This window comes from Periplaneta americana, chromosome 9 (genome assembly GCF_040183065.1).
Source record: "Periplaneta americana isolate PAMFEO1 chromosome 9, P.americana_PAMFEO1_priV1, whole genome shotgun sequence".
Taxonomy (NCBI): domain Eukaryota; kingdom Metazoa; phylum Arthropoda; class Insecta; order Blattodea; family Blattidae; genus Periplaneta; species Periplaneta americana.
In genome coordinates, this window is record NC_091125.1 from 51654269 (window position 1) to 51680273 (window position 26005).

The 26005-nt window shown below is 37.9% G+C and overlaps 1 protein-coding gene and 1 non-coding gene across 2 annotated transcripts in view; one reads left to right on the forward strand and one right to left on the reverse strand.

The window, feature by feature from the left end:
* LOC138705929 (forkhead box protein L2-like) overlaps positions 1-26005 on the forward strand; it is a 196982-nt gene that overhangs the window by 24286 nt on the left and 146691 nt on the right. The window lies entirely within an intron of this gene.
* Positions 10277-10348, reverse strand: TRNAF-GAA (transfer RNA phenylalanine (anticodon GAA)). Its single transcript has one exon. It is a non-coding gene; the product is annotated as a tRNA-Phe (tRNA).

Consider the following 26005-nt stretch of genomic DNA (forward strand, 5'->3'; position numbering starts at 1 on the left):
TTGTTCTTGAACACCTTGTGGGAGTCGCATTCTCGCGGTCGCGGCGAGAGTAAAAGGAAAGTGTGAGGCTGTATAATTATATTGTAATACCGGTATCACGTTATTACATTATGAAACTTTTTTAATTTAACTGCTTGCATGAACAAGAATGCATTGTTGAAAATCAAGTTGGATGTGTATTTATTATTTACCGCCATGAATAGTAACCACAACTCTTAGTTACATTTCCAATATAATATATCGTCAACAATACTATTTAACCACTTTCCAGCATGTGCACTATGCAGAGTGGAAGTGAAATAACCCTACAGATTGAAAGAGATGATAGGGTGCACTTAAATGAATAGAAAACCTATATTATGCTTTGTGATTAAATGCATGGTTAGGCTAATTAGAAAATTAAGTTTGAAGTTTCAGTAGTCTGGCAACATCACCGCTAACACACACTTCTCGTAATACAGATGTAAGAGGACAAAAATCACAATCGTACTCATAATAGTTACTGAATAAGAGGGTGTTAAACATTTGGGAAAAAAACATTTTTTTCTGAGAAAACTATGAACTTTCCACCAATATGGTATTACACTTTTATGTCACATACAACATGAGCCATTCACTCCGAAAATCTGCAAGGTTATTTGACTTCCACTCTGTATAATTCGATTTGTAAGGTTTATTCCGCAAAGAGTTGGAGTTTATTTTTAAATTTACTTTATACTTACTATCGAAGTAAAAAATACTCATAATCAAAGCTCGGAACTTGGGGACTTGTGTGTCGTGTGCATGAGTAAGGTTACAGGTACAACGTACACAAAGCTCACGCTGCAAGTGCTCAGGGACAGTCGTGTGTACTAAGAAAGTGGTCACATCGAATGACAGGAAGAAGGACGAAGAAACTGTGTCATATCGAAACAAATGACATTCAGAGAATTAAAGGTAAACTGTCTGTTTGAGGAATTAGAAAATACGTGTTACTCGAATGGGTATTATAGAAGTTTGAAAATACATTTCTTAAATTTTACGTACAGAATTTCGTAGAGGAATTCTGAGGAGATACATATTTTCTTCGAATGAAGAGTTTATATTTTGTAAGTTGTGGGACACATAAACTAGAGACTGGAAACGGGCATTCATTGAAATGCATTGCAGTCCCTTAAATCGGTGGTCGGTTAGCGCGTCTAGCCGCGGAACCAGGTTTCGGGTTCGATTCCCGGTTGGAGCAAGTTACCTGGTTGAGGTTTTTTCCGGGGTTTTCCCCTCAACCCAATATGAGCAAATGCTGGGTACTGGGTAACTTTCGGTGCTGGACCCCTGACTCATTTCACCGGCATTATCATCTTCATCTCATTCAGACGTTAAATAACCTAAGCTGTTGATAAAGCGTCGTAAAATAACCTACTAAAAAAATTAAATCGGTGGAAAATTCGTCCATAGCCATGGATCAAGTCGTAGTGGGACCTTCCCTAGTAGTGACATAGAAATTGAAAACTATTTTCGAGAAAAATTTAGGATATACTTATTTTTCTCAGATACGAGATCAGCTAGCAACTGCTGAAAATCGAACAGGAAACAGTGAAAGTGAAAACATTCAGTATTTTATTTCGGCCCAAGACTTTATAATAAAATTACAAACCATTTTCCAAATTTGAAATTTTTTGAAATTAAAGCTTTTAAAAAAGAAATTTGTAAAATTATCCATGATATATAATAGTAATAAATGTATTTTTTTTTACTTTTTATTTCTATCGACTATATTCATGTTTTTACTAAATATCACTGGCTTCTCTCGGATTGTCAATTTATATAAAATGTGTATTTTTCTCTCTTTTTATCTTTCTTCTTTATTCTTGCTCTTGTGTTGTATTTATTGGTTTGAATTAAGTTACTGTATTTAGTAAATTGTCCTTGTAAATTTTATGTTATATTATTGACTAAGACCACACTGTACACGAGCCTGGCTCTTACGGTAGTGGCTAGAAACATTTTTATTTTATAAATGTAATTTGTACTCACTAGGTAGCTAGTTAAAATAAATAAAATTAAAAAATTTAAGTTTGCTCCCGTCACTTCATGTGACGTGGAAATAAGTTTCTTTCGTTTCAAATCACGTTTATCTAACAGAAAAAGAAGTTATGGGTTCGAAAATCTTGTAATGTATGTAGTCATACACTGTAATAAAATGTACAGAGCAGAACTGTAAATTTGATATATTTTGCATGTTTCTTTATATATATGCTATAAAATTACGTGTTTCAACCTACCATAATATTATCAATATGTTGTTCCAGCCAGGAACCACCTTTATAGCAGACCTGACAGTACCTCTGTGCTGGAAGAGGGAGTTTGTTGACATTGGAGTCCGGTCGCTTAGCCACGTTCAAAAACACAAGTCCCCAAGTTCCGAGCTTTGCTCATAATAATTATACCACAAACAAAACCAGTGCTTAAGATACCACAGGCTGGTTTTTTTACAAATCAATTTTGTTTCAACAATGAATAAGTTTGAATACGTATATTTATTTGTATCGAGTCTGATATTCTTCGTCAGATTGACTTTGATGACATCATCAATGCTTTCTCTGTGAAGAAAGTGCGAAGGAAATCTTTATAATTCACAAGTAAGATGCATGTATATATATTTTTTTTATTTCAGTAACTTATTGTTTTCTGATTGTAACATTTCATTAAAACTAATTTAAACTGAACATGTCATGTATAATAGCTGCTTATAAATAGTTTGTGGGAGTTGGGGGGGCGGCAAATTTTAGCACTGCCTAGGGGAGGCACTATACCTAAATCCGGCCCTGAAAAGAACTATATTTCCTTGGGTGCCAAATTATGAACAAGCGTATTATAATGTCTTTACTCTAATTTTGAAATAATTCAGCATTATTATAGTGACATTTGACACTAATATTAACTACAATATTATTTTGTAGCATCTATTATGTATCCTTCTTTCTTTCGTTTGTGTGTGTGTGTGTGTGTGTGTGTTTTTCTCATGTATTTTGTATATAAATTTTATCAGTTTAAGCCACCTGTAGGCTAATTGGAACCTTGCTTCTGTTGGTGGTGAAATTTAAACAAATAATGTTAAATGAACAACTTAATAACTTCACTGTGTTAAATAGTGAAACTAATATGGTATTTTAACTAGTGATGAATTTTGGCGGAACTTTACGCTGTTTTCAAACTTATAGTGAGGTCTTACCCTTTCTTCTGGCTTCTTCTTTCTTGCTATCTTTTTGGGGGAGTATGCGGTTGGACACAACATTACCAATTGCGAACACATCCTCACCTCTGCCCACATCTTTCACACCAAGAAAAAGAAACTGGAAGAAAACGCACAGTTTTAAAATAGTGTAAAGTACCGCCAAAACTAATCACTAGGTAAAATACCACAATAGTTTCATTATTTAACATAGTGAAACTATAATAGTTATTTATGATACAAGTTCGTGAAACCTCGTTTCTCAAATACACGAATGTCAAAATATAACTTAACGAGGCTTGCCGAGTTTCTCAAATACACGAATGTGTACCATACATTGTTTTTCCTTCCATAGCCTCAAATTATTACTTAACGAAAACTATGCTCACTACACGCACTGGTGCTAATATTTAACGCACACTTTGCTTACTACACGCACTGGTGTTACTACTTCACGCACGCTATGCTTACTACACGCACTGGTGTTACTACTTCACGCACGCTATGCTTACTACACGCGCTGGTGTTATTACTTCACGCACATTATGCTTACTACACGCACTGGTGTTATTACTTAACGCACACTTTGCTTACTACACGCACTGGTGTTATTATTTAACGCACACTATGCTTACTACACGCACTGGTGTTATTACTTAACGCACACTTTGCTTACTACACGCACTGGTGTTATTATTTAACGCACACTATGTTTACTACACGCACTGGTGTTATTATTTAACGCACACTTTGCTTATTACACGCACTGGTGTTACTACTTCACGCACGCTATGCTTACTACACGCGCTGGTGTTATTACTTCACGCACATTATGCTTACTACACGCACTGGTGTTATTACTTAACGCACACTTTGCTTACTACACGCACTGGTGTTATTATTTAACGCACACTATGCTTACTACACGCACTGGTGTTATTACTTAACGCACACTTTGCTTACTACACGCACTGGTGTTATTATTTAACGCACACTTTGCTTATTACACGCACTGGTGTTACTACTTCACGCACGCTATGCTTACTACACGCGCTGGTGTTATTACTTCACGCACATTATGCTTACTACACGCACTGGTGTTATTACTTAACGCACACTTTGCTTACTACACGCACTGGTGTTATTATTTAACGCACACTTTGCTTACTACACGCACTGGTGTTATTATTTAACGCACACTTTGCTTATTACACGCACTGGTGTTACTACTTCACGCACGCTATGCTTACTACACGCGCTGGTGTTATTACTTCACGCACATTATGCTTACTACACGCACTGGTGTTATTACTTAACGCACACTTTGCTTACTACACGCACTGGTGTTATTATTTAACGCACACTTTGCTTATTACACGCACTGGTGTTACTACTTCACGCACGCTATGCTTACTACACGCGCTGGTGTTATTACTTCACGCACATTATGCTTACTACACGCACTGGTGTTATTACTTAACGCACACTTTGCTTACTACACGCACTGATGTTATTATTTAACGCACACTATGCTTACTACACGCACTGGTGTTATTACTTCACGCACACTATGCTTACTACACGCGCTGGTGTTACTACTTCACGCACGCTATGCTTACTACACGCGCTGGTGTTATTACTTCACGCACATTATGCTTACTACACGCACTGGTGTTATTACTTAACGCACACTTTGCTTACTACACGCACTGGTGTTATTATTTAACGCACACTATGTTTACTACACGCACTGGTGTTATTACTTCACGCACACTATGCTTACTACACGCACTGGTGTTATTACTTAACGCACACTTTGCTTACTACACGCACTGGTGTTATTATTTAACGCACACTATGCTTACTACATGCACTAGTGTTATTACTTCACGCACACTATGCTTACTACACGCACTGGTGTTATTACTTCACGCACATTATGCTTACTACACGCACTGGTGTTATTATTTAACGCACACTATGCTTACTACACGCACTGGTGTTATTACTTCACGCACACTATGCTTACTACACGCGCTGGTGTTACTACTTCACGCACGCTATGCTTACTACACGCGCTGGTGTTATTACTTCACGCACACTATGCTTACTACACGCACTGGTGTTACTACTTCACGCACGCTATGCTTACTACACGCGCTGGTGTTATTACTTCACGCACATTATGCGTACTACACGCACTGGTGTTATTACTTAACGCACACTTTGCTTACTACACGCACTGGTGTTATTATTTAACGCACACTATGCTTACTACATGCACTGGTGTTATTACTTCACGCACACTATGCTTACTACACGCACTGGTGTTATTATTTAACGCACACTTTTCTTACTATACCCACTGGTGTTATTACTTCACGCACACTATGCTTACTACACGCACTGGTGTTATTATTTCACGCACACTATGCTTACTACACGCACTGGTGTTATTACTTAACGCACACTTTGCTTACTACATGCACTGGTGTTATTATTTAACGCACACTATGCTTACTACATGCACTGGTGTTGTTACTTCACGCACACTATGCTTACTACACGCACTGGTGTTATTACTTCACGCACAGTATGCTTACTACACGCACTGGTGTTATTATTTAACGCACACTTTGCTTACTATACCCACTGGTGTTATTCACGCACACTATGCTTACTACACGCACTGGTGTTATTACTTCACGCACACTATGCTTACTACACGCACTGGTGTTATTACTTAACGCACACTTTGCTTACTACACGCACTGGTGTTATTATTTAACGCACACTATGCTTACTACATGCACTGGTGTTATTACTTCACGCACACTATGCTTACTACATGCACTAGTGTTATTACTTCACGCACACTATGCTTACTACACGCACTGGTGTTATTACTTCACGCACATTATGCTTACTACACGCACTGGTGTTATTATTTAACCCACACTTTGCTTACTATACCCACTGGTGTTATTACTTCACGCACACTATGCTTACAACACGCACTGGTGTTATTACTTAACGCACACTTTGCTTACTACACGCACTGGTGTTATTACTTAACGCACACTTTGCACTTCACGCACTATCGTAGATAAAAATTGTTTACTTAACAAGCCTAACATAATTAGTTTTGGTAGCCTATGTTAGTAGTTTTTATCCCTGTCACTTATTCAGACTAACTTGTGAGAAGTTCATTTTTTTTTTGTTATGTTTTAAATAAAGAAGTCGTCAGTACATGTCACAATATAGTTATTTCATTCTCCTATAACATTATTTCACTAAAATAATTATTTAAAGGTGCAAATAGATATGAAGTCCTCAGTTCCATTGGTTCATTGGGGGGGAAAAGGGTTAAGTCGGTAGTTTTTATGGGTTTTCCCTTAAAAATATATCCATTCTCAAATTACTTGTTAATTTCATGTTTTGTGTGGAAAAGCCAAAGTTATACTATTATTTGGTGTTTTTCAATTTTTGTAAAAAAATATTCTCTGATATGCAGTAAGGGTTCGAAGGTTGATTTTCATTTATCTCAAAACTAGTTTTTATGACTTAACCCAAACACCATCGAATTTTTCTTCCTCTGACACAGTATATCTTCAAGTGAGATGTTCTGCCTAATTGGTTAATAGATATCCACATCAGCCAGAACTTCAATTAGAGGTAATTCAAAATATTAAGAGTTTAAAAAATAGTTGAGATTTGTCTATGTATTGGTGAAACAGTGTGTGAAATCCTTGGTTTGACTTATCGAAATGTAAACGTAGAATCTTCTAATTAAATGTGAATTTTCAGCAGTGGTTTAAATAGAAGATTCAAGGGAAATGAACATTTATTCGAATTATCCAGTATTAATTAAGCGTTTTCAATGTCTGCTGTAATTAAGAAATAACACTAAGAGCGAAATGGGATGTTCTGTACTTACACATTATTTCTGGTAAGCATGAAGGCTTCACTGCTTATATTAGGAACATTTTTCTACAACATGAACTTCATCATCAGCATTTTATTAAATGGCTACGAATGTTTTAAGTTATCTTGACGATCATATTCGGCCAACTTTAACTTAACATATGCGCATTCCATTGCTCTGTACAATATGATGATAAAGCTGTTCTCTCATACACTTTCCTAGTACGCTGTTATGGGTCACTTCTAAGGAAGCATACGCTGCAGGAAGTTATTTTCACAAGAACTGTTGGTTGGGTCCGCCGTGATATTTAACTGGCAGGTCTGGTTGCGAGGTAATGTAATACGTATTGTAGAACAAATTACCAAAGCATTGCGAAAGGAAGAAAGATGTACCGTCAGTACGCAGTACACATCAGACAATAGATCTGTCGGCTAAAATAAAAGAACGAAGGCCTATCACTTGCTTTTCCCTATCAAGAACAGTTTCCAAGGATTTCTGGATTTTCAAGTATTCATCTGTACACAGAATGATACAGATTCTGTTGTGAAAAACTTCTGAGATTATTAAAAAGAAGTGAGATCTCAATATATATGATGTACTATACCATTATCAACACGCACACGCATAATACATAAACATTTCACTTGTATAAATCATACAAGATATAACTGCGTGCTATTCCTCTCAATGAAAACATTGACCTATGTATTTTTACTACACAAGTTATACTACATAAAATGGGTTAATTCCAAGTACAATATAACCGTCCTTGAAGAGATAAACCCATTATGAAAACATTGCCTCCTAATGTTAATACTGTATATAGTCTAATATATCTGCGTAAAATAGTTTAGCCCTATGTGTAATGCAACCGTTCTTTAAATATGATAAATATGGACATTGTGCAAACGTAGGCTCATATATGTTTAATATACGCTTTCACAAAATAGGTTAATCCCCAGTACAATATAGTTATTCTTTAAAAATCAGATATACAGTATATGTTTTTGAGGTGTTGTCTGTGTGTGTGTGTGTGCGTGCGTGCGTGCGTGTGTGTGTGTTTTTTTAAGTATAATATGACTGCGCAAAATAGATTAACCTCAATAAAATATAGCCGTTCATTGAAGACATGGGAAATATATCTATTATGAAAACATTTGCCCATACATGTTAAATATATAGTGCATACATTTTATCTTTCCATGCTCGCGGACGTAGAGCGGAAGCGGCTGAGCACATCGCAGCTGTCCACATGCGAGCGTGGAAAGATCAAATTATTCACTGTAATATGTCTGCACGAAATATATTCATTTCCAGTGCAATACAACGGCGCAACACGTCCTTATCAAGTCATTGAGATCTGTCACATGTCGATATCGTTTGATTGCTAGGAGAAGAAAATTTCACAAGATGTTCTGTAGATTTTTAGCGCTTCCTCGAAACCTTGTTTGCAGTTCCTTTGGAAATTTCACACACAGTTTTGCAGTCAGATCTTGAGACTTTCGAAAATAAATGGTGGCAATTTTTTTTCGGGATGTACGGCAAGATCTTTAAAAAATTTACACAAATTGTAAACGGGTTTTTGTTGAGGCTTCGCAAATCAGATTGTTCCATTAGTTCGTCTCTTTTAACTGGTGTACTGTCGATAGCAGACGAATCAGCCTCACCCTCCGTAATGTCAAAATGAGCAATAAACGAAATTAGCAAAGAAAAAATGGAAAATAACAAAACAATACAATAGACACGAATTTAAATGCTCGAAGTTTTAAGGTTCGCAGGACGGCGGGGGAAGCCTTTGGAGTTGACCTTGTTTGAGAATAAGGTTCTCAGGAAAATATTTGGGGCTAAGAGGGATGAAGTTACAGGACAATGGAGAAAGTTATACAACGCAGAACTGCACGCTTTGTATTCTTCACCTGACATGATTAGGAACATTAAATCCAGACGTTTGAGATGGGCAGGACATATAGCACGTATGGGCGAATCTAGAAATGCATATAGAGTGTTAGTTGGGAAACCGGAGGGAAAAGACCATTAGGGAGGCAGAGACTTAGATGGGAGGGAATATTAAAATGGATTTGAGGGAGGTGGGACATGATGATAGAGACTGGATTAATCTTGCACAGGATAGGGACCGATGGCGGGCTTATGTGAGGGCGGCAATGAACCTGCGGGTTCCTTAAAATCCATTTGTAAGTAAGTTAATTCCGTTTCTATTTCGCTGTTTATGCTATTTCTACATTCAAATATATAAATTTTGAAACATGTTCTAAAATATTATCTTCAATTAAAACTTTAGATCTCACTCAGTTACTGTGTGTCATACGAAGGACTAGAGGTTTCGTTTCAATGTGTTCCGAGAAGTCTTGTTCCCGGTGTGGTAACATTACTCTCGAACACCTGGAAGTGCAGTGCAATACCCAAGGTTACTATTCATGTCACAGGCCAATGTTTGCGAAGTGATATGTCGGGATCCTGTTTCACTTTTATGCGAATTACTATTTGGATTCTGTGAAGCAAAATCTGTTCGACGGATACTGCAAGTAATGATTTGCAGCTGCTGTGTCGTTTTCTCTGCTAAGCAATCTCTAACTGTGCCTTTTGGAATCATTCAGACTAGGAAAGATACTCTTCGTCGTTAATGACGTTGTGAAATTCGGGCTGTGATATATAACACTTTTAAGTGCAATTGTTTAAATAACATTGAAATAAGTTCTGTAATGAAGCATTCACTATGACCAACGTTAGAATATGTCTATAAGAAAATCACAACCAGCTTTAATGACATATAAGAACAGAAGCTAGTAAAAAGGGACAATAGTAATTAGAACCAAATTCTTAGTACAAGCCCTGATCACCAGAGACCGGAACTTTGGCAGAATGCCTTTTTAAATGTGTTAAATCTGCCTTCATTTTGAAAGTAAATCTGTACGAATTATAGGCCTACCTTTGTGATTGAAACGTCACAGTTTTATGTTGCCCTTTTCTGCCTTTTTAAATATAAATGCCTAATTTACAAAATAAATGCTTTTTTTTGCTTTTATTTGATCATTTATATATCATTTATTAATTTATTATTAAAATTGCCTACAGGTAATTATATTTTACGATGAAAGAGTAATGGAACGGAGAAAAATTCTCTCCGGCGCCGGGATTTGAACCCGGGTTTTCAGCTGTTCGTGCTGATGCTTTATCCACTAAGCCACACCGGATACAACCCCGACGCCGGTCAGAATCGTCTCAGATTAAGCTCCAACTCTCGGGTTCCCTCTAGTGGCTGCCCTCTGCACTACGTCATAGATGTTTATGAACGCAGGATCGAAGTCTACACATGTGCTGAGGTGCACTCGATATGAGTGACTAGTTGGCCGGGATCCGACGGAATAAGCGCCGTCTTAAATCACGAAGTGATTTACGCATATCATATATATTATTTTAATGTACGGAAGTACATATGATATTTCCATGCAGATATTCTGCGTCATCATACGATGAAAGAGTAATGGAACGGAGAAAAATTCTCTCCGGCGCCGGGATTTGAACCCGGGTTTTCAGCTCTACGTGCTGATGCTTTATCCACTAAGCCACACCGTTCATAGACATCTATGACGTAGTGCAGAGGGCGGCCACTAGAGGGAACCCAAGAGTTGGAGCTTAATCTGAGACGATTCTGACTGGCGTCGGGGTTGTATCCGGTGTGGCTTAGTGGATAAAGCATCAGCACGTAGAGCTGAAAACCCGGGTTCAAATCCCGGCGCCGGAGAGAATTTTTCTCCGATCCATTACTCTTTCATCGTATGATGACGCAGAATATCTGCATGGAAATATCATATGTACTTCGGTACATTAAAATAATATAAATTATATTTTAATTTATTTCTATAACCGCTACAATGAAAGTGACTTCACCGAATGTATATTATTGTCTTTCAGTCAGTTCATATTCTCTAGTTGCAACAATGAGTGCGGGTCTAACGTTAATTTTAACTGTTGTTTTTCTTTCAGTTTTCATTATGACGTTGTTGTAGCTAGCAGCAAAATGCCGAAATTCAGTGTTCCTTTACGCAGTAAATTGCAAAGTTACGTTAATAGTTTTGGATCCGACGTATTTTGTACTGACGGTAAAGTACTTACATGCAAAATATGTGAGCAGGCAGTGAACTACGAAAAGAAATATTTCATATCGCAACATATCAGTACAACCAAACACAAAAATGCACTTTCCAAGGCTACTGGGAAGAAGATTTCTTTGCTTCCAACAGTAATTGCAACATCCAGTCGAAAATCTCAATTTGCATTCAACTTATGTAAAGCTTTTCTTGCTGCCGAAATCCCTTTGTGGAACGTGCAAGGTTGTGGGTCTAGTGCAAGGTTTTTGTAATTGCCTTTTATCGCGTATTTTAGCTATTTATAATGCCTTTTTGCCTGCCTATTTTAGCTATTTATTATATCTTTCTTGCTTGCCTATTTTAATTATTCATAATGCCTGAACTTCCAGTCTCTGCTGATCACATATAAGCTACTCTTATATCATATTGGTCGTTCCCATGTTATGAAGTATCAACATAAAATGTGAACCAGGGAAGTGTCCACCGTCGAAAAGGCATTTTTTGGTAACGATCGCTAGATGAAAGTAGCCTACTGTTGCTCCGTGCAGTTCTATAAAAGTTATAAGGTGACTTCTTTTGCAGTCGCTAGATGGCAGCAAAGTGAATTTGATAAAAGTGGTTGCCTTGAAAGTCATTAGGCTGATCAATCTGTTATGTGATCAGGGATAGAAGTTAATTTACTAGGGCTGTTCGTAAATTTCATACCCTGACACACAAGTAAGACTATAATTTGGAAGAGATTTATTTTTCAACATAATCTCCTCCCTGAGATTAAACATACTTGGTCCGACGAAGTTGTAATGCTTTTAGACTGTCTTTAGAAACAGATTCGAGGTCTGCGTAAAGCCTTCTGCTACTGCGATAACATTTCCATCTGATGAAAATTTCTTTCCAGCCAAAGTAAGTTTTGAGCTTTGGAAGGAGGCAGAAGTTAGAGGGAGCTAGATGCGGCAGATAAGGGGAATGCGACAACTGTTCTAACACACGTCTCGCAAGCAGGGATTACCGACGACAGGAATGCGAACGAAACAATTCGATAAGGAAGAGCGGGCGACAGGAAAGGTCACGAGATAACTTGAATGATATTCAAGAATACAGTCGAAACAGAAACGACATCGATAGAATCACTCTTGCATTGTGATAGTTACATTACGGTTTTAGTTTGTTCCACTGCATGTGAATACGTGTTTTGTTCCAAGTGCGTTTATTTTATTGTGTAGTGATGGAGCGTTCCCCTCGCAGAGTATCATTATTTTATTCGTAAACATAATGTTGCGCGTTTAATTCGCTTCGGATTTTTCTCTTGCTACGCTCTTCATTTCCACAGGCGATGTCCCCATCTGTTCATCTTCTTGGAAGAGGCAGTACTTCCATCGGTCGCATCTCACTCTCCCTCGGCGTGCTTACACATACACGTCAAAACTGCGTCAAAACAGACAGTAACGCCATCATTGTTTTTTTTTTTCTGAATCGTTCCTTGCGCTAGCTATAGTACGTGTAGTTCAGCAGCCGCAATTGCGGATTTGCGAGCAGGCGCATTGTCGTGAAAATGATAAATTTTTCTTGGCCATACCTTACTTCTCACGAATTTTCTCTTTCTATTGCTACGGGAGATTTGAATAATACTCATTTGCTAAATAACCATGTTTATTCTTCTTACAATCCCAGAACACTGACCACCGATTGTTTTTTAGTCTCTCCTACCCGCTACGGCAGCCAATAAAAACTGAATTCGTCCTCGCCATTCCGGCGCTATAAGGCAAGAGAGAATGACATTGTACTGTAGATCATTTTCACATTTTTCATCGTATCGTAAACACTTCCTCGTGTATCAGTAATAAACATAAAATCCGTACCTGTTTTTCCTCCTTGTGATTGTTGCGGGGGGGGGGGTACGCTTCTAGCTGCCTCGCCGCGCTTTGGCACTGTATAGTTTCTTCGGTGAATTAATACCCAGCCGCTGACAAAGCGGACGCTTTCCTTCGAAGAGCTAAGAGTTTATTGATTAGGTCTTCTCAGATACTGCTCCAATTACGAGAAACGGTAACACATGTTTTATCAGTGACGCCTTAGCTTACCATTTTCAAAGGACATGTACTTGTCAACTCCAGTGCAGTACAAAACAACGTTGTCATATCTCGAATTGATTAATGGTGAATAAAGAGGTTAGTAATTTGTATTTCAATTTCAATTAAAAGCCATCTTACAGCTTAAAATTGATTCACTGTGGATGGTGTTCGTAGAAATCGTATGTATGTATATCGATTATAATTGTATATTTATTTATTTATTTATTTATTTATTTTATACGTAGGGATAATCTTTACAACGGAAACGTGACAATACCGCTTGACATTACAAATATTACAAATATTGATGCGTGCAAAAAAGATATATCCAACAGAAAGCTTGCCGCTAGTGAACTAATTCACGGCGGATTCTATACCAGTGACATAGGCTACAGAGGACTGACCAGAAAAAACTGCTATTTTTTTTTTGTTCAATTGCATTCAGCCTTCGCTAGTGACGTTGCACAAGCTTTATCACCTCTGACTGTTACTATAACAATAGCTCGTTTATTACTTGGAGGAAAATGGAAATTGTATTCTGCTTTAGAGACTTTAACGATCGATTCTTTGCAAGCCGTGTTAATTGATTAGGTGCGATAAGCGTAATCAACGATGGTGACAACACGCGTGTTGTAGTGCTTCCAGCGCTCCGAAATGATGTGAGCTGCTGTTTGTTATTACTGGCGTTGCTCGTGAAACCACAAAAATATTTAGTGGCTCTGAATATGCCATTAAATGTTTGGTCGCGGCACATTATCAACAAATGCATAATGGGTAATGATAAATTAGTCCATTTTATTTCTTATTAATTATCATTAGTCCGTTATGGCTATATTCCAGTTGCCATTGCACTGTGTGTAAGAGTGGTACAAGTGTGTGTTCAAGTTTGTTACAGTAATACGTACGTATACCATTTTTCTGTGTTGAATGTAGGTTATTGTATTAATCACCAATGTCTTTTTTTGCACTTTATTTCGGAAAAGAAAATGTTCTATTTTATATTTGAACAAGTTTTCTAATGGACAGAGGATTAGCTTCAGTACATTAGGTATTAGAATGTGTATTTTCCCGGAAAAGTTGGAATGTTGAAGGTTATTACGTGCATGTTCGAGATACCGGTTTGATTCTTTCGCGAGAAACACTTTCTCTTGCTGTTTAAACTCTGAGGATTCTGGAAATAGTGAAATATGTGCAGGCCATGAAAAAATGACAGGATGAAATTACTATCTTCATCAATTGCTGGTGTTAAGTGTAAACAGCAGTCAGTAATAAGAATGCATGGAACTGAACAGTTAGGCCAGGGCTTCTTATTTGAAATATGCCTCCGGTGTGCAGGTGTAAGGTGACTTATAGATGTTTCATTACTTCTTCAGTTTTATATTCCATAATAATATTGAAATTATAACACTAAAATATTTAACGAAGGCAACAATGGTCACTAATATTTTAAAATGGACCATAATGATGAAACGTCCAAAGTGGCGAGCAATATGTAGCTTGAAATGTTAAGTTCCAGGACACGGCAGAGTAAAGAATGACCCGAAGTTTATTTTTGGTGTAGATTACACTATCATCGAACGTTCTTTGACAATAAGAGCTCAGTTTAACTAATCAGTTTGTAACTACGAGTAGTTCCATGAGAATTTCTTTACTTTAGTTCAGCGGTGACCAAAACTCGAGCTGCAGTGATTACATGCGCCAGACAGCCTATGAAGTAAGGAGACGGAGGAAAGGTACTTGGCATCAAAACTACAACCAGTGTTTGTTTCTGTACTAACATCTTGATCAATCCCGCGGATAAAAATCTCAAGCTTTGCTGTATCAGTAATGTCACTGCAATCATCAAGAGCCAGTGAATAATATACGATTTTTCTTTTTTTCTTTTTTTTTTTTTTTTTTTTTTTGTTTGTTTGTTTTTTTTTTATTTTTTTTTTTGTTTGTTTGTTTTTTTTTTTTTTTTTTTTTTTTTTAACCTTCCTCTTGAATATGATCAGGAATTTTCTAAATTCTTCTCTCGATACTTGGTCGAGAAATTCGTAGTTTTTTTTAATTAAAAACTTCTTATGAACAAGTTATTTAAGCTCTTTTAACCATTACTCTTTTGAGAAATTCTGTTCTATTAAAAGACTTTAGAGCACGAGATATTTCAAACCCCATTAGGTAGCTGACTTCCTTACATTTATTTATATCAGCTTTCTCTTCCTGACTATGATTTAAGACATGTCAATTCCTGGCGTTTAACAGTCCGTTGGTACACAATACTGAACAGTTTTCTACAATATTATTATTAAAGAATAACTAATAAATAGTTATCCTCATCTAAAGATTATGAAGATTAAAATTGAGATAAAGCCTTATAATTTTATCTTTCTAGGGAGAAGATCTAAAAATATCAATATTCATACACGTACAGAAGAATTATAGAAACACATACTTAGTGTTCATTAATAGTAATAGTAATAATAATAATAATAATAATAATAATAATAATAATAGATTATTCAGCGTGGCAATTAATGTTTCTATATACGGTACTCCTAATTGAACCGTTGAGCAAAGTGAACATATTACATTTTGTCCGACAGAACAACAAAGAAGTTCTCCTTCTCATTATATTAAAAGCTTTTTTTTGCCATTGCTATCCCCTCCTTGACTTTCTGACAACAGCTCATATTACTGCTTATAGTACAGCCAAGTGTATTTATATACAACAGTCTAACTTTATACATGTTATTACGCTCACATAAAATAATGTGCTTTTCTCTGCAAAGGCATAGCTAAGATAGAGTTATAACTAGTACTTGCACTTTCGATCCACTACCACCACCGCCATCAGCACTACCACTTCCATCATCTCCACTTACTCGAATTATTTCGTCCATAGTAGACTCGCACTGTTACAGAAGCAGGTGGCAAGTTTGGAGTTACTCGCTCCCTCAACCATTTCTCGAAGCTGGTGGAGTTCATTTCTTGGTGGTAGTCACTACTAGTTGAGCCACCTTTATAAGTGAGAAGACCATCATCAAGAAATTTGGCTTCGAAACTTATATGTACTATTATAAGCCTTTTGGATTTGTTTCCTTCTAACATCTTTTCTTTTCTTCCACCATTTTTGGAAAGTCAAATCGTTGTCTATCTAAGACTCATAGAGATAATTTGTCTTTGTTCTGGTCTAAAGCGTTTAACTTTTGTGATATTCCTGAAACGCCAATCTATAAAGGGTTTAACTTTTGTGATATTCCTGAAAAGCCAGTCTAGGTACTTAATGTTCGGTCGTTCTCGAATGAGTCTTCGATCCTGTAATATCTTCCGCAGAAACCTCATGGTTTTTTAGCATAATATTAAAACAAATTACAACATTTTGCTATTTCTCTTCCCTCTAAACGCAAACTGTGACGTTGCACAGAGGCAGAGATTTAATAAAAGATCTGTACAGACTATGGAGCGGTGATGTTTTTGAACGGATGATACAGAATGTTATCTCAGGTCGGCATATCGCAGGCATAGGTCGCGAGGTTAGCTTCCCCTAGTCCCACTTCTCCGCTCTCGGAAGTAGCTAGTAAACATGGCCCTACCGCCACTGCTTGCCTTCAGTACGTGAATGAAAAAAACAGCAATGTACAGGAAACTCCTCGTACCCGTTTGAATGTCGTGATTACACGATGTAATCACGTCACTCGCTTTAGTCACCGCTGCTTTAGTTCTATAAAATAAATCGGTAACACAATAGTATGCAACATGAAAACGATCTGATAAACACATAAACGACATAATGAGAAAGTATCAACTTCGTATTACTAATTTGTACTTTCTACTACTCATTCGTCTGAATATTTCTCCTTCATTTCATTTGTTTTTCCGTCCGTCCATTCATTTGCCCATCCACCCGTAGCATTTCAGAGTCCCTCTGTGACGTCAGTAAACAATGCTGAAACCCAGCGGACTGTCACATTCTGATGGCCGTCGCAGATGTGTTGGGACTGAGGATCGACGTGTGGGTACACAACGCGCGCGAGCTTTTATGTTCCAAGGAACGGAAAAATCTTGTTGAGAATTAATGGTTCCGCTTGTTAATTATCTGAAGGTGGGTGGGGGTGACTGTTCGAAAGCTCGAGCGCGGTCGCGGTGCTCACATTTATGACAAATGCCGGTGTCGGAGCGAGAATTCGGGGAAACAAGCAGCTGCTATTCTCGTCTTTGTCGGCCGTGTTGCGGATATAGCCTACTTCATTTGACCTTTCGGCGAAACTATTTTAATACTGTGATTGATTGCTCAGGTCTTGTTGTTGGTGGACATCGCTCTTCGTCTGTTTGTTCCACGTGGAACGAAGTAATTAAACGCAGTTCGTATCCAAGTTGTTACAGTCCTCTGTTTTCATAAAACGTCTTTACTCTCATATTAACAGTATATGAAAAAAAAACTGAAAGTTAGAATTTATAAAACTGTTCCCGGTATCTTACCGGTTTTCTTTATTGTAAAACTTGGACCCTCACTTTGAGAGAGGAACAGAGGTTAAGGGTGTTTGGACCCTCACTTTGAGAGAGGAACAGAGGTTAAGGATGTTTGAGAAGGTGCTTAGGGAAATATTTGGTGCTAAGAGGGATGAAGTTACAGAAGAATGGAGAAAGTAACACAACGGAGAACTGCACGCATTGTATTCTTCACCAGACATAATGAGGAACATTAAATCTAGACGTGTGAGATGGGCAGGCATGTAGCACGTATTGGCTAATCTAGAAATTCATATAGAGTGTTAATTGGGAGACCGGAGGGAAAAAGACCTTTTGGGGAGACCGAGACGTAGATGGGAGGATAATATTGAAATGTATTTGAGGGATGTGGGATATGATGGTAGAGACTGGATTAATCTTGCTCAGGATAGGGATCATGGTGGGCTTATGTGAGGGCGGAAATGAACCTCCGGGTTCCTTAAAAGCCAGAAGTCTACACCTGTGGTGTAACGGCTAGCGCGTCTGGCAGCGAAACCAGGTGGCCCGGGTTCGATTCCCTGTCAGAACAAGCTACTTGGTTGAGATTTTTTCCGGGGTTTTCCCTCAACCCAAAATGAGCAAATGCTGGGTAACTATCGGTGCTGGACCCCGGACTCATTTCATCGGCATTATTATCTTAATTTCATTGAGACGCTAAATAACCTGAGATGTTGATACAGCGTTGTAAAATAACCTACTTAAAAAAGCCAGAAGTAGTTGTTACCAGTATGGAGTATAAAGATGAGATGGTGTGATGTTTCTGAACGAGCTCGACTCCGAAAAACTAGTTTTGAATATAGGCCTAACGTTTATCTATCGAGTAACATGATCTTCGATTTCGAAAAAGTGGTTTTGGATGTAACTCAGCTGCAGTTGTGATTTCTCGAAGGTCACCAAAACTATGGAGACCCCCCATAGTAATGGTAGAAGCTTGGCATGAGGTGAAATGTATAAAAAATGGAATCTCTGCCATAATGTAATCTGTAAAGCATTCCTGTATTTTTCTGATTGATAGATCTATGAATGGGAGACCAAAGAAATAAATAACCGATGTGTTTCCCCACATTCAGTGCTTACTTCACAATAATGATTTTCCAAGCCCAATTCAACTCTTGAGATACCAACTCCGGCAAATATGAAAAGTACACCCACGAATTCTTGAATTCGAGAAAGCGTTCAGTAGGCCTATACCTGTAAGAAGACTCATTACAAAATCAGAAACTTAGTGGAAAATTACGTTCTTGAGAATTGCAAACTTGTTTCACTTTTTTCAAATACGTATAACGTAGTTTTCAGTTAATTTATTTGGCGAAAGAGCGTAACATCATGGTTATTTTATAGACATGCAGGCCCACTGTAAATAAGAAGAGATCTGTGCATTTCTGGAAAATGTTATCGATATACAATTTTTTTACTGTAATACACAAATTTAACATTATTACGATAACTTTATACAGGGACATCATTTTATTTTTACTTCAATTTTTATTGTACCTGAGTTTTTGAATGTACTTCACTCCCACCCCCCTCTACTAGTAAACTTTCAACTGTCCTCAGCACAGAACCAAGGCCGCGTATACAAAGTCGCCTAACGATCATAGTAAACAGTACTGAGTGAGTATAGTACGTTCCAGAAATATGTTCGCGTTTCCCAGTGACGATAGAGCTTTCAATATTAAATCATATTTTCGCACAGGTACTGTCGTCCGTTTGCCTACGTCGCATCCCCCCACTCGCTTCTGCTCGCCCCTCTGTAAAAACTTGCGGCTGAGCTGTCTTAGCTCTTTTCTGAAAACATTAATTTCTGTTACGAATTGGACGTCTACATAATATTATACAACTGTTTAAAATAACTTAGGGCCTCGTTAAGTAGGTACTTAATAAGAAATAGCTATACTTGGGATCTAATTTATTCATATAATTTTGCGGTTTTGTTCAGAAATTAATTAATATCCATAAATGTGTCACCAAACGCATATTGTAAAGCCCCAGAAATCTGCCCAGTTAAAAAAAAAAAAAGTTGCCAACGAAATCTTAACCCTGGATTGCTCACCATGTTGTCGTTGAATAGCCCAAGCTAATATTAAATTAAACTACAGAAGAAAATGGGGTCATTTGGAATGACGAGTCACCCCGGAGAGCATTGCAGGGTTAAAATCCCCAATATCTAAATACTTTTTCTTCAGTTGTCATTACTGTTAGTGATCGGAAGTGAATCTTTAGCTAACAAGCGAGAGCACAGCATTTGGAGGTTAAAAGAATGAATACTCGAAAATCGACAAGAACTGTAAGCAGATTACTCTAAATGTAAATTCGTCAACGTATTATTTATAAAAGTAACGATATGTTGTAATAATCAACATAATTTCAGACGAAAGTGTAATGAAATCTCAACGATGATAGTAGCTCAATGGGAAGATGAGAATAGTAAGGGATGCTGAAATGGCGTGGAAAAATTTGCTCACAGTTCACAAATTTCCCGGAATGTACCAGAGTTTGAAATGCCATCCTAATTTACATCACATTAGGGCACAGAGAAGTGGTTGGCCGTGACTGGCGTGTAGACAGACAGTTCCGTCATGTATTATTATCAATAAGTGTTCGTAATACATCTGCCCTGTGCATATCAGAACGCTAGCTGTCGTTATCTTGTTCCAGTAGTAGTAGCAAGTGGCCGTTTTGATGACCTCGCACTTCGAGTAGCCTACATTCGACACAGGACGTCTCAGAGTATCAGTGCACATTTCAATGAAAAAGTCATTTGAAGATAAGCAAATCAACTCTGAGATTCAAGCCTGAAATATTGAATTTTTAATGCATTACCAAATTAAATGTGCTTCATTAAGGAAAAGAAAAAAATATTTAAAATAAAATTAATTACATGTGTCAGCAGAGATATTCATACTTTAAATTTGGAAAGATTAATATCTAATTCAGCAAATAAATTCCTTCGAAACGAAATTTCTGATATATTATAAAAGTCTTGAAGTTCTGTCCAAAAAGTTTAAAATTAGGCAAATGCCGGGTAATCTTTTGGCGAATCATCGGAGCTGACCTCATCATTGTAGAAAATTACTAAATTGTAAAACTGTAAACATTGTAAAATATTGTAAAAATTGTAATTGTAATATTGTAAAATTTTGACTTATTCCACATCTTAAAGCTTCATTGTTCATGTATTTATTTATTTATTTTATTGGGTTATTTTACGACGCTGTATCAACATCTGAGGTTATTTAGCGTCTGAATGATATGAAGATGATAATGCCAGTGAAATTAGTCCGGGGTCCAACACCGAAAGTTACCCAGCATTTGCTCAAATTGGTTGAGGGAAAACCCCGGAAAAACCTCAACCAGGTAACTTGTCCCGACCGGGATTCGAACCCGAGCCACCTGGTTTCGCGGCCAGACGCGCTGACCGTTACTCCACAGGTGTGGACTTGCTCATGTAAGATCTATGGAATATAATGAATGAATGCATTCTGTATTTTGTATTCAAGAAGTTTCATTCTACTGTATAGGAAATTTGAACGTCGAAAATGTGTAATTTATTTCTCTTGATCTATTTGTCTTATATTTGGTCTCTTAGACCTTCGAAAAATCAGTTGCCTATTGACGCAATGTTTAGGTAGGAGTATCGTAAAATATTTTTTCAGAATTGTTATTTGGTGTTTGGAGCTATCGAGGCAACATTCATCATCTCTTTTCAGCCACCATCACTAATGCCACTGCTATTACTTTCAGCACCAGCGCTAGCTCTACCATCGCATCTGCCACCACTAACGCTAACGTTACTTTCACCGTCAATCTGTTATCACTGCAATATCCACCTCCACTTCCACAGTCAGAAATAGCGCTGCAAAAACGGCGAGCTTCATTACAATCAACATCACCGCTACAACAGCCACCGCCTTCACCAAACGTAGCATCCATCATAATCGCAGTCATCATCACATCACAGTTCACACTACAGCCTTTCCCGCAGTCACAACACCACAGCCCTTATCTCAGCTACCAACACTACCGTCATCACCACAGCCACCAAAGTCATCGCCCTTACTTCAACTACCAACAGCACTGTCTTCAGCACAACCACAATTACCACCGTCCTAACCTCAGTTACCAACACCATTGCCTCCACAGCCACCATTAATTCATTGTCAGTTATCAGTACACCGCCTTCATCACAGCCACCAACACCACCGCTCTTAGGTACCACCGCCTTCACCACAGCCAATAACACCACCGCTCTTAGGTACCACCGCCTTCACCACAGCCACCATCACCACCGCTCTTAGGTACCACAGCCTTCACCACAGCCACCATCACCACCGCTCTTAGGTACCACCGCCTTCACCACAGCCAATAACACCACCGCTCTTAGGTACCACCGCCTTCACCACAGCCACCATCACCACCGCTCTTAGGTACCACCGCCTTCACCATAGCCACCATCACCACCGCTCTTAGGTACCACCGCCTTCACCACAGCCACCATCACCACCGCTCTTAGGTACCACCGCCTTCACCATAGCCACCATCACCACCGCTCTTAGGTACCACCGCCTTCACCACAGCCACCATCACCACCGCTCTTAGGTACCACCGCCTTCACCACAGCCACCATCACCACCGCTCTTAGGTACCACCGCCTTCACCACAGCACCAACACCACCGCTCTTAGGTACCACCGCCTTCACCACAGCCACCATCACCACCGCTCTTAGGTACCACCGCCTTCACCAGAGCCAATAACACCACCGCTCTTAGGTACCACCGCCTTCACCACAGCCAATAACACCACCGCTCTTAGGTACCACCGCCTTCATCACAACCACCATCACTACGCGTACCTCAGCTACCAACACCATCGCCCTTATCTAAATCACCAATACCACCACTACCTTCACTGCATCCACAAACAAATCACTCTTATCTTAGCTATCGACGAGAACGCCTTTATCATAGCTACCAACATTGTAGTCTTCACAATAATCTCAAGACATGAATACCACCGCTTTTACGATATGTCCATTGTCCAACCACCGTTTCTGCTCAGCCAATATTACTAAAAATTCGTGCCAGTCAATTTTGAACAAATAGCCACTTTACGAGACTTTTCCAAATAAAGATATCCCCCCCCCACATGAATCAATTTGAAATTAATTTGCTTGTAGAGTTAGTATGAAATACGTGCCTCCAGTACTCTAGTTCAAGGGAAATTTCTGTACAATGGAAAACAGAGTAGAACCGTCAGACGACATGTCAAAATATTCGGTATCAAGAGATGCTGAAAACTGCATTATCTTCGAATTTAGAAATAAATGTTAGCGGCTTTACGAAACAATTATCTCCATTCTTCATTTAATGACAAAGTAAGAAAAAAAACTGTATGAATATCATCAGTACATACGAATAACTCTCTAACGCACCCTTGGTAACAAAACTAGGAAAGGTACTCCGACGTTAACTTACGAACGTGAAACTTCTGTACTAAATAGAGCCCAAAAGAGAAAAACGTGACATTTCTTAGTTACTGGCTGGATATACTATAATGGGAGGTTAATCCGTCATTATACGGAAGGAATTACACATTTTCAAAAACTTAATATCACAAAATAAATCTGGTAATAACAAACGTTAGAGAGTACACAAAACAAGAATAGTTCAGCTATGACCCACAAACCTAGTAAGAAAAGAGATGAGAGTAGACCAACAAGACGATGGAGTGCAGATTTTAATTTTCATTGAAAGAAGCAGACAGAAGCTTCAATATACATAAAATTGTGAACGTAATTTCAAAATTTGTTTCAATTTGCAATATTACTTTTAAGAAAGGGAATATAGTAAAGTTTTATTTCTTTTTGAAATGTCATATAAATTATTTCATTTATTTTTAAATGTGACTACCATAACAACAATTTTATTCTTTTCGATGTTAGTTTTCTAAGTGGTGTTAAGGAATATTATTATTCCCCACAGTGGTGAAATGAGTCCGGGGTCCAGCACCGAAAGTTACCTAGCATTTGCTCATCTTGGGTTGAGGGAAAACCCCGGAAAAAACCTCAACCAGGGAATCGAACCCGGGCCACCTGGTTTCGCGGCCAGACGCGCTGACCGTTACTCCACAGGTGTGGACTTCAGGAATGTTGTTGTTCCCCATAGTTACTAGGCTTTTCTAAGTGATGTTAAGGAAAATTAATTATTATTCCCCATAGTTACTAGTTTTTCTAAGTGGTGTTCAGGAATGTTATTATTCCCCATAGTTACTAGGCTTTTCTAAGTGATGTTAAGGAAAATTAATTATTATTCCCCATAGTTACTAGTTTTTCTAAGTGGTGTTCAGGAATGTTGTTATTCCCCATAGTTACTAGGCTTTTCTAAGTGGTGTTCAGGAATGTTGTTATTCCCCATAGTTACTAGGTTTTTCTAATGGTGTTCAGGAATGTTCTTATTACCCATAGTTACTAGGCTTTTCTAAGTGGTGTTCAGGAATGTTGTTATTCCCCATAGTTACTAGGTTTTTCTAAGTGGTGTTCAGGAATGTTGTTATTCCCCATAGTTACTAGGTTTTTCTAAGTGGTGTTAAGAAATATTAATTATTATTCCCCATAGTTACTAGGTTTTCTAAGTGGTGTTAAGGAAAATTAATTATTATTCCCCATAGTTACTAGTTTTTCTAAGTGGTGTTCAGGAATGTTGTTATTCCCCATAGTTACTAGGTTTTCTAAGTGGTGTTAAGAAATATTAATTATTATTCCCCATAGTTACTAGGTTTTCTAAGTGGTGTTAAGGAATATTAATTATTCCCTATAGTTACTAGCTTTTCTAAGTAGTGTTAAGGAATATCAATTATTCCCCATAGTTACTAGGTTTTCTAAGTGGTGTTAAGGAATATTAATTATTATTCCCCATAGTTACTAGGTTTTCTAAGTGGTGTTCAGGAGTGTTATTATTCCCCATAGTTACTAGGTTTTTCTAAGTGGTGTTAAGGAATATTAATTATTATTCCCCATTGTTACTAGGTTTTCTAAGTGGTGTTAAAGAATGTTATTATTCCCCGTAGTTACTAGGTTTTTCTAAATGGTGTTAAGGAATATTAATTATTATTCCCCATAGTTACTAGGTTTTCTAAGTGGTGTTAAGGAATGTTGACTTATTTTGTCAGGGATCAACCTGACTAGCCTTTCGGTAGTTATGTGGCGCCTGAAAGTCTGACGTCAAGAAGATTTATGTGATGCTAGCAAAAGAGGACGCAGGTCTCTTGTCTGATGTTATTAGAGCTGGTAGTAGGTTGACGTCATAATCCGGCAGCTGTTGGTGTTCGGAGACAGCTACATAGAAAGCGTGTTTAAACTGTCCGATTGTTTGTAAGCTTACTAATGATTCGACGTCAATAAACTGTGAACTTCTTTGATTTCGCGAAGTAAGCCTACTTTACTTTGTTTTATTGCCAGTTATTCTCGCTTTACCCTCGTCAGTCAACCTGTTATTGGCCAAATGAATTTTCCGCTTTTTGACTCTCGTGATCCGCTGGCCGCCGTGGATTAATAATGGATAATGCGAGCACTTTTCTCATCAAAGCGACCCGTGGTTCCATTCTCGGCGTTGCACAGTGGTCCAAAATCCATATTTAGAAGGACAAAATTAGAAAAATGACATGTCAAAAAAAGAAATAGAAACCCTTACATTATTTTTCCTATATAACACTGATTATCTTAATCAGCGGAGGTGGCTGCAGAGCGAGATAAGAAGCCGGTAACATGCCACATTTAGCCACCCAGCATTCTTACTCAGCAAGTGCCGCGAGTCTGCCGTTTTCTTTGTGCTGTAACTCTGTTTTAAGTGGTCAATTCCCTTCATATTTGATATCAACATGTCGAGTAGTTCTTTAGATATGTAACATTGTTTGTTTTGTTACATTTCATGTTGTTATAGCATGTCAAATTAGCATGAATGGAAACTGACAAAATATAAATCTAACCATTGAGTGCAGATTTGGCTAAGGTATAGAAAAAAAAACACCCTTTGTTCCGTCCCAAAATGATTTTTATTCTTTCACTTTTTCGAGTATTTATCTCTGTTTTAAATGAAGTCTTATGGTGCGCAGATTTTCGGAAGTAACAAATTATGCACACTATTCTTTCCAGGTGCAGTAGTGCAGTTTTTCTCGATTGCAGTTATTTAAATATCTGAGAAC